Consider the following 12,743-nt stretch of genomic DNA (forward strand, 5'->3'; position numbering starts at 1 on the left):
TATCTTCCTTCATATGTCCTTTGTATATGACTGTGGTGGAATATCTGCTATTTAAATGACTCTAAAATCTAAACGTAGCCCCAGTCTTCCAACATTGTTCTTATGCCACTCCACTGCCATCCAAAGGCTCCAGCCTGCCTCCAAGATGAAATCTAAGCTTCTCTGATGGCCATCTGAGACTCACCTTGCACAATCGTGGTCACAGGTTCTGACACTTCTCCCATGAAGGCTTTTCTCTTCACCATTCTTTGAATGTCGTGTACTCATTGCCATTTCTGAATCTTCACTTATGCCTTTTTATGCCTTTGTGGAATGTCCTCCTTCCCCTTGACTATCTAAACCCCTCCCAACCTTCAAGGCCGCACCTTCACAAAGCATCATCATCCTTTAGAATATCTCTCTTAAAGCACTTGGATATCCATATATCTCCTGTGCTGTCTTATCTGTACAAATGTTGTTTCCCTGCAGGAGAATATAAGCCCTTTGAGGGTAAGGCCTGTATGTATTCTTGTCATTGTTATCTCTGGGAGCTAACACAAAGCCTTACATATAGTACGCCCTTGACAAATGTTCATCAAATGGAATTTCCAAAGGTTATATGGGGATAAGAGGAAGACCTAGGCTTTTAACCTTGGTCCTCTACATTCCCTGATCTTCCCCTCCACCGTGCTTTACCAACTGTACTCATTTTGAGTCTACCAAGAACAGTAATGTAATGGTTTCATGTGTGGTTTAAGTCCCCAACCAATGTGGGACCACCTTGACTTTTTTATGCCTGTGCACTGCCTAGCACCTGCTGTCAACCCATCTGAGGCACTCACTCAAGACTTAGCCAACCAACCTGAATAGCACTGTTAAAAGAACCCAAAACAATAGAGAACACTGCTTCTCTTGCCCTTCATCTTTCCTTTGTGGTCTCTTTCACACTCCCATTAAGTAGGGGAAAAAAGGTATCATAGAAAGGATGCTGGGTTTGGAGGAAGAAGATCTGAATCCAGGCTTTGCTATTTATTGTCTGTGACTTTGGGCCAGTTACTTAACGCCTTTGGGCCTCAGTTTCCTTATCTGTAAAATGAGGTTGGATTAGATGATTTCTGAGGTCTCTTCGAGCTCCAAATCTATGATCCTGTGATGATGCCGTGAAAAGCCGCCGTATGTCCTCAGGAATCCCTTTTTAGAGATTACATAGATGCTATACAGTGCTTCAGGTTAAGACAAAGAATATGGGCTGTCTGTCTGCAGGCTATAATTAAGACATAAGCTGACGGAAATGAACACAAAAGATTACCAACCATCGGAAGCAGAGTGTAAAACACCTACAAATGGAAAGTGGGAAGGTGTTCAAACACCATATACCTGGTTTTCTAATAACAGGGTGTTAACTAAGAAGGCACCTTAATGCCTATATTGATATCACCATGTGGGATATGTAACCCTTTAGGAAACTTGAGCTGGAGTCAGAAGTTCATCTGGAGCTCAAAGTAGGAAGCTCCATCAGCATCTGGAGGCCAGTTTTGTCAGTGAGGTGGGCAGACTTCATCCCAGTTCTCTAATAAGCAAGCCTACTCAGAGGCCAAGCCTGAGACCTGAACCTCTGAATTCTGTAAAAGTCTTCTGGATCTCAAACACTTTTCTAGTTCCCACTTGCTGAGTAAATTAAGTTAATTATTCCTTCCATTTCTTTGACTTTACTCTTCCTCACTTCATATAGCCAATCAATTGCCAAATCTTCCTTTTACTCCCTCTATGAAATCTCTTCTCTCCAGCCATATAGACACCATTAGTTCAAGTCCTCATCACCTCTCAACCTGGTCTATTACCATAGCCTTTCAATAATAATTATTATTAGTCTTCCTTGCTTCAAGTATCTCCCCACTCCCAGCCATTCTCCATTCAGCTACCAAAGTGATTTGCCTAAAGTGCCAGTCCGACCATGTCATTCCCCTGCTCAGCAAACTCCATTGGCTTTCTATTTCCTCCAGAATCAAATACGAGCTCTTCCGTTTGGCTCTTAAAGCTCTTCACAATCTGGCCCTAATCTATAACTCCAACCTTATTGTACAGTACTCCCCTTTCCATACTCCATAACCCACGCAAACAGCTTTCTTACTTTTCCTCTAGCATGCCATTCCAAGTCTTCTATCTCTGCCTTTGAATTCATTAATGGATATACTGCCTCCTGGCTTCTACCTCTTAGAAGTCCTTGTTTTCTTTATGATTCAGTTCAATGTCACCTTCCATGTGAGGTCTTCCCTGATTCCTCCCCCTTTCCCCCACCAACTGCTAGCACTCTCCCCTTCAAATCACCTTGTGTGTTTGTGTGTATACATACGCACATATAACATGTATATACTATAGATGTAATTAGTATATACTAATATATGCATATATTCACATATATTACCTTCCTAGATAGAATATAAGCTTCTTGAAGGCAGGAATTATTTCACTTTTGTCTTTCAACCCTCACTGCTTAGTACAAGGGTACACACCAAATATGTATTTAATAAATACTTATTAGTTTATTTTTAAAAGAAAGGGGTTGGTTCTGACATTTGCTAAGATCCTTTCTTGTTTGAGGTCCTACAGTGGTCCTATAAAAACACTAGGAATGTCAGAAAAGAGCTTTACTTACTTTCACTTTTTTGTTGGTTTGTTTGGATTTGTTTTGATTTCAAACTCGCTAGGCGTTTTAAAAGTTGGAAAACGAAATTGGATAGATTTCAAGTGTTCAGCGAAAGCGTGGGTGGGTCCTTGTTTTTATCGGCCCATCTTTCTATAACAGCAGGATGAAACGGCGTAGTGATTGCCGATGACTCATGAGATGTAAGAGTTCTGTTCAACTTCCTTTGGACCCAGATCAACTTGTGTCCCCTGAGAAAAGCTTTCACAAAGGACAGGAAAATGGAGTGTCCTAAGGCACTGGTTTAAGGGCAGATTTGCCAGCATCCCCACATTCCCAACGCGTTGCATGCTTGGTTCCAGGAGCTTAATAACAGAAATAACGAGGGGTTCAATTCCCAGTGGGAATATTACAAAATCTCTCTATAAAAGAGCCTCTTCTGAAATCCTCCCTGGGGCTGGCTGCCCCCTTTGGTTTATCCTCTTTTGGTCCTTGAAACATATTGTTTCTCTGGCTTGGTTCAGCTATGTTAGTTAACCCTTTAGTCTGCTCCCTCCTAACAGGATTTTTCATCTGTTCAAAGAAGAATAATGACTTAAATATAGGCAAACAAAAGCAAACTAACTCTGAGTGGACAGAAAGTATGGGAAGAAGAAAGATAAGCAGAGATGTGGATTCATTACAGGTAACATGATATGCTTCTGTTCCCTGATACCACTTGGAACATGGAGAGCTCCTCTCAAAGGTATCTGGTCCTAAAGCTGTGTCATTGTCAACATCAATTTAAATCAATTCATTTCAATTCCTCTCTATTTTATTCTATTCAACAAGAATCTGTAAAGTGACTTCTATACACCAGGTGCTATGGATAAAGAGAAAAACAAAACTGTCTCTGCCCTCAATGTGCTTGCATTTCATTGCTGTAGCTTAAACTACCATTTCCCTAAATACTCTGCTATTCATGCTGCTGCCTCTTAGGTCATACATTTTGACCAGACTTGGGTTTGATGCCTTCCCCTACATGCTGATACCAACATTACTGTCCCCTTCATCTTCTGGTGCTTCTCAACCAGCCCCTCTTTCTCGTCTGCCTCACCAAACCCATCATCTTGAGTTTTAAGGATCAAATGAGATAACATATATACAATGCTTTGCAAACCTTAAATCACTATGTAAATGCTAGCTATTATTATTTTTTATTATTATAGCACATTTTGTTTATAGGGACAAAAGTAAATTAATTGATAATACAGAGGGCAGGAGAAATCACAGTGCATAAAAATAACTATACCAAATAAAACAACTGGCCAGCCCAACAATTTGCTAAGTCTCAGAGTCTTGTTCTGAGCTAATACATAGTCCAGCTTCATGCGTAAGTCATGGTCTCCCAGACACCCAGAACTTCCTCTTAGAATCACAGATCCTCCAACTGAAAAGGGACCTCGATCTCTACTAACCAAAAACATCATGGCCATCTAGTCTTTCTCTGAAGACCTCCAGTGAAGGAGAAGGGTAGCCCATTTCTCTTTGGGATAGCTCTAATTGTTAGGAAACTTTTTCTTCCTTCAAACCTACATTTGTCTCTGTCATTCTGTCATTTCTGTCATTGTTCCTCATTCTGCCCCCTGGGGACAATCAGAATAAGTCCATAAGTCCATTCCTTCATCCTTGCAAAGGCTGTTCAAATATATGAAAACAGAACTTATGATCCTGTTTCCTCCATCCAAATCCTATCTTCTCTGGGTTAAATATCCCCAGTTCCTTCAACCCATCTTCATACAGCCCAATCTCAAGACCCTTACCATTCTCCTTGACCTCCTCTGCCTTCTTCCTAGATTGTGAAGCCTAAACTGAATACCAAATGTAGTCCAACCAGGGCAGAGTAGAGCTGTACTATGACCTCCCTAGTTCTGCCAGAAGGCCTCCCCTTACATTCAGGTCTTGATAAAAGTTCCTTTTATCAAGACTTGCTCTGGACTCCACAGACTTTCTAGATCCCTTGGTTTTTCCTATTAACATGAACAAAATATCTGCATTACACTTTCAGCCAATTCCATCGAGCCATGGATACCTAGATGCACTCTGGCACCTCCCTTCCCCCCTGCTTTAACCCCAAAATGAATGTACCTTATTGCAATTTCACCTTCCCCCATTTCACAGATGCCCCCTTTTTCCCATGTAGAAAGCTATTGAGTCCACCTGGATTTCATAATTGCCACTGCTCTTTTTGATTTCTATGCACTTCTTATTGCTTGAATCCATTCCTCTGCTATAGCCGCATTTGTCAATCCCCCTCCTCCCTCATTTACTGTATGCTTTATGGAGAGATAGATAAGTAGATACATAGATGACAGATAGATACATGGATGGATGGATGGATGGATGGGTGGATGGATGGATAGATTGAAAGACAGGTGGATAAATAGAATAACAGAAGAAATAAAGAAGAAAAAAGGAAGAGAGAAAGGACAGAAGAAAGAAGTAAGGAAGAAACAAAGAAAGAAGGAAAGAATGAAAGAAGGAAAGAATGAATGAAAGAAATAAAAAGAGAACACTTATTAAAAGCTTATGATGTGCCAAGCACTATGTTAAGTGCTATTGATAACAAATACATGCAAACAAGATAATTCATGCCCTCAATAAGCTTATATTCTAATGGGGAAAGACAACACATAAAGGAAAGCTAGAAAATCAGGAGGAATATGGAGGTGAAGAGGAAGGCAGGACCCCTGCTTTGTGGGCAAGGCAACTGATGAGGAAGTGAAGTTCAGAGAGTGAGTCTAGAGGGGACTAAAATGAGCATGATAGAAGCCCCCTAAAATGGCAGCTCCTTTGAGGGAATCACTCATTAGAAGAATGGGACCTCAAAGCAAAGCTTTCTCCAGGGTGGAAAGGGCTTTTAGAGGAGCTGAATTAGAAATCCAAAGATGGAGTCCAGGGCAGACCCACAGTAAGCAGGATTGAGGATTATGCCACTTTCCTCCTGAAGGCTCAACAATGACTTTAGAATGCATTAGGAATCATGGTATCATTCCTCTCTCCATGCTTTGAAAGCCTTCACCAAGGTGCCCAGTATGAGCATCTCCAAATACATTCTTTAGTACTTCAATTCCACCATCCACCTTTGGCACCCCTACACACACACACACACACACACACACACACACACATTTCAGAAACATTTTATCAAAGCCCCATTCATCCACTTGTCTAATTTTCATCCCTAAATTATTTTCCAGTTTGTACAATAGTGCCGGACAACCTCTAAACGCAAACTTAAGCCTTCTAAACCAATGGAGAGCATGCAGGATTTGGAATTAAAGAATGCCAAACTGAATCCCAGCTTTGGCACTTACTTAGCTGTGTCACCATGGGCAAGTCATTTCTCTGAGCCTGTTTCCCCACCTGTCAAATAGAGTGGGACTGGATGACCTGGATAACCCCTACAAGCATTAGCTTTATAATCTTATGATGATGAATGTATGATTTCATGAGCCTGTCTCCTCCCTTTCTATCAGGGCATCATGGCGGTGTGGCTAAAGAGCTGAACTTGGAGTCACAACGATCTGAGTTCAAATCCTTTTTTTTTTTTTTTTTGGTGAGGGCAATTGGGGTTAAGTGACTTGCCCAGAGTCACACAGCTAGTGAGTGTTATGTGTCTGAGGCCGGATTTGAACTCAGGTCCTCCTGACTCCAGGGCCAGTGCTCTATCCACTGTGCCACCTAGCTGCCCCCTCAAATCCTATTTTTAAAACTTACTAGTTTTTTGACTATAGACAAGTCGCTTAACCTCAATGATCTTCTATTTGTTTTTCTGTAAAATGGAGATAATGCCTTGTCTATCTTCCTATAAAACAGGGTTCTTATGAGACTCAAATGAGACAACAAATAGAGTATCCCCAAAATCTTAAAGTTTAACGGAGGCCATCTAGTCATCCTGACCTATATCTGGCCACTGGACCCAGATGGCTCTGGAGGACGGTGAGGCTGGTGGCTTTGCTCAGCCCTCCCTCATTTAAATCCAATTCACTTGCAAGTCGTGGCATCATCTTTCTGAAGTCATGATCCTCTTCGAGAATGAAGGACAAACAACAACAGCAAAGCTTAACACTGCACTAAGATTTTTGGGACACTCTATTTAAAATGCAGTATAAATGCCAACTATTCTTATAATTTTTCAAACTATCCTCAAATGAGCCTTTTCTGGAAAGTTTATGCTCAATGTCTCATGCTGTCATTCCTTCTGGAGCACAGTTCATGGAGGTCCCACTTATTCTATGTGATGTTTGGTGAGAAATCACATGCACATAGGACATTGGCATTTCCATCAATGCCTTTTGGACACAACAACCCCAGTAATGACAATGATAACCCTATAAATAAGTGGCAGCGGTAATATTTCTTAAAAGGGGCAAAGAAAGCAAACACTGGAATGGGGCCAGAGGGAAGCAAGAAAAGAGAAAATGGTGATGGCTAAGAAGAGAATTTTCAATCACACACACAGGTGCTGGACCTGTCTTTAATTAATAATTCTTTAGCAATTCATACATCTTCCCTTTTGATGTTCTTTGATCCCTAGAAAAAGTATTCCCTTTCAGTCACATCAATGGCTTCAAAAAGAATGTCACTGTGAGAGCCTTTCCCACCAAAATGTATCATCTGAACCTTAGATCTACAGACAGTGAACTGAGTAGCCCATTCAATCACTGTTGTTGTTGTTTAGACAGTTTCAGTCATGTCTGACTCTTTGCGACTCCCTTTTTTGGGTTTTCTTGGCAAAGATAACTGGAGTGGTTTGCCATTTCCTTCTCCAGCTCATTTTACAGATGAGGAGAAACACTAAGGCAAACAGGGTGACTTGCCCAGGGTCACATAGCTAGCAAGTGTCTGAGGCCAGATTTGAACTCAGGTCTTCCTGATTCCAGACCAGGAGCTCTATCCACTGAGTCCAACATGCTCTATGTGTTCTATCCAATCAGTAGCAAAGTTTAAATGACACCATAGCAAGTACTTTGGCCCTATGCTGGGGATCACAGCTATTGTAGAGTATTGACTACAACAGTAGATAGGATATAGGTGGTCATAAGATCATAGATTTAGAGGTGGGAGGGACCTGAGAGGTCATGTAGGCCAGTGGCAACAAACTCAAATGGAAACAGGGCCATTAATCAGTACATAACCAGCCCTGTAGGTCACATATTGACTTAGTTTTAAAATGTAATGCTATGCATATTTTATTATAGTTTTATTTATTTTGTTAAATATTTCCCAATTACATTTCTGGAATCTTGCAGGCTGTGTGTTTGACATCTCTGATCTAGAGCAACCACCTCTCTTTACAGGCAAAGAAGCTAAGTTCAGGATAGGGGAGATAACATGCTATGTAGTTAAGGTTTACAAAGGGCTTCGCATCTGTTCATTTATTTCATCTCTACAACAAGGAAGCAAGTGCTGTTACTATCTCTATTTGACAGACTCAAGAAACCGAGGCAAAGAGGATAAGTGATTTGCCCAGAGTCACAGAGCTAGTGAGCGATTGAGGCAGGATTCGAATTCAAGTCTGCTTGCTGCCAAGAAGAGGAGGAAAAGGAAAAGGAGGAAGGAACTGGCAAATCTCTAGCATATGCTCTGGTTAGATGGCAACTTTATTGATATTTACTAATATCACCAGAAGACTCTACGGTTCCTCTACATAAGATACACCAGTGCTTTGTAACCTTTCAAGCACTAGGAAATCTGAGCTCTGATGAGTATTATTGTCCTCGGGGGCTACCATACAGGTCACCTCATGTGACCCAATTCTTTTCTGTTACGTGGGTGACTGTGGAGGGTGAACGGTTTCATTTGCCTCAACTTACAAAAACGGCAAAACTAGATTATGGTGAAAAGATCTCAAAAATTTTGTTTTTTCTCTGTTCTGACACATCCCTTGTGCCTGCTGCAGGTTTCAGAGGAGGTTAAAAGAAGCTCAGGAGGAGAGGGCAGGGAGAGAAGCCTTCTTTCTTTCTTCCTTCCATCTTTCTTTCTTCCTTTTTTTTTCCTTCTTTATTTCTTCTGTCTACCCACCTATCTTTCAATCTATCTAACCATCCATCCATCTTCCTATGTGTCATATACTATATATATGGCTTCTCTATATACCCTCTCTATATATAACTCCTATACCCATCCATGTCCAATTTAACCTGTAAAAACCAGGGCTCCTCATTGTTTGAAAACATGCCTAGATTCATGACTGGTTTAGAAAAATAAGTAGGTGACAGATCCATATTGAGGTGCCAGGAGGGTTTGGGTGAATAGCCCTGAACTTTTGAGGTAGATCTCAGAGTAACCACCAAGCTTTCCCATAAAAGAGAAACAGGATGCTGTAGTGGCTAGAAGTCGGGGGACCTGCCCATTGCTGAAACTTAGCAGTTTCTTAACACTGGAGGAGTCGCTTAAAACTCCCAGTACTTCAGTTTCTTCATCTATAAAATGAAAGGATTGGATGTGATCACCTTAAAAGTCCATCTCTGGAACTATGATGTTGGCCACTACCAGTCTGAATTCTGATCACATCTATGCCACACCAGAGAATCACTCTATTTTAGAGGTGGAAGGGGCCTTATAGATTATCTTTCTCAACGCCTTCTCTTTCCTTCATTTTACAGACAATGAAACTGAAGTTCAGGGAGGTTAATCATAATAGCTAGCATTTATGTAACACTTTCAGGTTTGCAAAGTATTTCACAAATATCACACGTCATTTGATTCTCACAACAATGTTAGGAGGTAGGTCTTATTTTTATTTTACAGATAAGGAAACTGTGGCAGAAAGAAGTTAAGTGACTTGTCCAGGGTCACACAGCTACAGCGTATATGAGGTAGGATTTGAACTCAGGCCTTCCAGATTCCAGGTCCATTGTTTTACCTCTAGCTGCCCTGGATCTGAGGTCAGAAGATCTGGGTTCAAATTCCAGTTCTGCTGTCTACTAATGAAGGCTGAATGGTACAGACATAATCATGGTCAATAAATATTTATTAAGCACTTGCTGTATGCCAGGCACTGTGCTGAGGGCAGGAGATACAAATAAGAAAGAGAAAGTTCCTGCCCTCAAGGAGTTTACAATCTTTTGGGAGAAGACAATACACAAAAGGAAGTTGAAAGGGGGGTACTCCATAGAGGACCCAGCACAGGGAGTGGAGTAGGAACCAAACAGAGCAGCTTGTGGGAAAGGAAGAATTGGCTGGAGAATTCTTATAACAAAGGGAGGCTTTAGCAGGAGGTTTGGGGGAGGAGTATGATCTAATAAAAATGGTTCCAGACTTCTAGTCCCTCCTATCTCTTGCATTAGCCAGCTGACCTCAAAGACTGTTTCCTCATCCATAGAGTCACTATCTCCCTCACAGGGTTGTTGACTGCACCAGTATAGGGTATTTCTGGTGTGGAAATTCCCTCTACCACTGCAGATCAACAATTTATAGTCAGAGATTTACCTGGGCACTAAAATTGTCATTGATAATGATGGTAATAATAATAGCTAGCACTTGTATAGTCCTTTAAGGTTTGTAAAGCATTTTAGATGTTTCATTTGATCCTCACAACAAAGTCGGTGCTATTTTAACCCCATTTACATACAGATGACATATTAAGTGATTATCCCAGAGTCAGGCACCTAGCACACATCAGAGACTGGTTTTTCAACGGCTGGCCCTCTATTACTCTCATGAAAACTTTCAAGTCCTAAATAAGCATGAGTTGTTATTTGCCCATGTGACTTTGGGCAGGTCACTATACCACTCGGTGCCTCAGTTTCTGGATAGATGCTCCCTAAGCTCCCCTCCACCTCTATGATCCCATGAAAAGTTATTTGCCTACAAGACAGCTAGTGAATTGCAGTTACAACTACAACCCCAGGCTCGCTATTCCTCATCCAGGGGTATTTCCTCTATACAATTCTATTCCATCATCTCTCCAACACATAGAATGAATGACTTAGGATCATAAATCTGGAATTGGAAAAGACCTCAGAGACCATTTAGTCCAACCCTTCATTTTTACAAATGAAGAAACTGAAGCCCACAGAGATTAAATGACTTGCCCAAAGTCACTTATGGTCAAAGTATCAGATTGGAATTTGAACTCAGATCCTCTATCTCTAGAGAAAGTCCCCCTTCTACAACATCATGCTTCAACCAAAGAAGGATGTCATGAATCATTGTCAGATCTTTTGAAAAGTTCCCCATCCTCCACTTGCAGAGAGCAAATTTTCCAAGCTCTGAGTTTCTTTGTTTTGTTTTGTTTTGTTTTAGCCAGGTAGTATTTGCTATTTTTTTGCCTCATAATGGACAAATGACTGAAAGAGGTCAAGGTCAATTCTCAGGTCACTGATGTGAATCCAGCCTGTTTTGATGGTGATCTGTCACTATTACAGAACATCTGGCCCCATCACATTGCAGGGTGGGGTAGAAGAGGGGTTCTCCAAGTCTGTTCCTATGAAACACTTTTACACTATTACGAAACAAAAAAATCCTGTAAGGTAGGGAACAATTAATGCCCGGTTCCCTATGGACTGCTGCCAAGGAAAGGAAATAAACAAGGAGATATACTTCCCATTGGATACAGATGTGTTGAGAATACAACTTAGGAAGTTTCTAAGGCAATGCTAGCTATTTACAGCATTACTGTGAGTGGGGGAAGAACAGGGAAAGGATGGGGGGGCAGGAAAAAAATGTTACCGGAATGGGTAGAGTGTGAGATTCAGGGAGTCTGTGAACAGCTTTTAAATATTGGACAGTCTGTCTTGAAAGAGTTGGGTGGCAGTATTGACCTGTTAGACAATTTTTCTTTTGGACCAAACCTGTGGTTTCAGTGGTATAGGGAACTCAAAGTGAGAAAATTCCCTGTTAACAATTGAGACTGGCATCTGCTCTCAAACTTTTCTTTGGAGAATTATCTCCAAAGAGTTACTTAGTGACCTTCTTAGAAGCACACAAGTATGGATCAGAGGAAGGATCAGAACCCAGGTGTTCCTGATGCAAAAGCTGACTCTCCCTCTATTTCACAGGGCTGCCTCTAAACCAGGGGTTCTTAACCTGGAATTCACAGACCTCTGATTTCAAGGAGTCCGTGAATTGGGATTTTAAAAAATTATATCATTATTTCCACTAATCTCCAAATAAAGTTTAATGTTTCCTTCAATTATTTAAAAACATTATTCTGAGAAGGGGTCCACACCACCCCCCAAAAAAGGGTTAAGAACTCATCTAAATGAAAAAAATTTAAAAATCCTATCAGGAGCCAAAGTCCACTCAAAATTGACAAATAGGAGATCTGAAAAATCCCAGGTGTTCTTAATGGACATGAATTTCTATCAGCTGGATATCACTTGGGTTGTGGTTATATATATACACCCAAGAGAAGTTTTTAAGAACAGGTAGAGTCAGGAGACCTGTAACTTTTGTCTTGGTTCCAGCCTCTGCATGGCATTATTAGCTTTATTACTGGACTTAGTAAGCACGTGCTTGAGAGGTAGCAGAAAATCCAAAAAGTATCCCCCTACTCTACTACCACCAATACAATCTAGCCTACCATGGTGTCTGAAATTCTACTTCTAGAGATTACTTTCTTTCAGTTAAGAGCATCGATTCTCTAGGAATTTCTTGTTAAAATACAAACACCCCTGGGATAATAATAGCATTATTGGCCATTAATGTCAGGACTTGAGTAGTTTGCCAGAAGTCCTTCGTAATCTTAAACTGAGAATAGTTGAGTCACAGTATGGGTAAGCTGTGATAGGTGACATTAAAGGCTAAATTCTAATAAGACAGGTTATTGCAGAGAAAGAGATGGAGGGATGAAGACCAGAAATTTCGGGGGGGGGTGAGACTGATAAACAAGAGAGGTTGTGGGTGGATGGCAAAGCCAAACTACCTTATTTGTATCAATTTCCTAAGGCATTGGGAAAAATGACAATCCAGTGTCAAAACCTTCCCCCCTTTTCCAAAAGTCACCAAAATCGAATTTTGGCTGGGGCATGTGTTGTCTGTCATTCAAGGACCTTTTTAATAAACACCAGGCCCTGTGCAAAGCAAGGGGCATATAAAGAAAAGCAAAAAAAAAAAACAAATAACAACAACA

The 12,743-nt window shown here is 40.9% G+C and overlaps 1 long non-coding RNA gene across 1 annotated transcript in view; it reads right to left on the reverse strand.

The window, feature by feature from the left end:
- Positions 1 to 12,743, reverse strand: part of LOC110209948 (uncharacterized) — a 58,933-nt gene that overhangs the window by 43,793 nt on the left and 2,397 nt on the right. The gene's annotated exons all lie outside the window — the stretch shown is intronic.

The sequence above is a fragment of the Phascolarctos cinereus genome, unplaced genomic scaffold (assembly GCF_003287225.1).
Source record: "Phascolarctos cinereus isolate Bilbo 61053 unplaced genomic scaffold, phaCin_HiC Scaffold_5;HRSCAF=322, whole genome shotgun sequence".
In the NCBI taxonomy this organism is placed as follows: Eukaryota; Metazoa; Chordata; class Mammalia; order Diprotodontia; family Phascolarctidae; genus Phascolarctos; species Phascolarctos cinereus.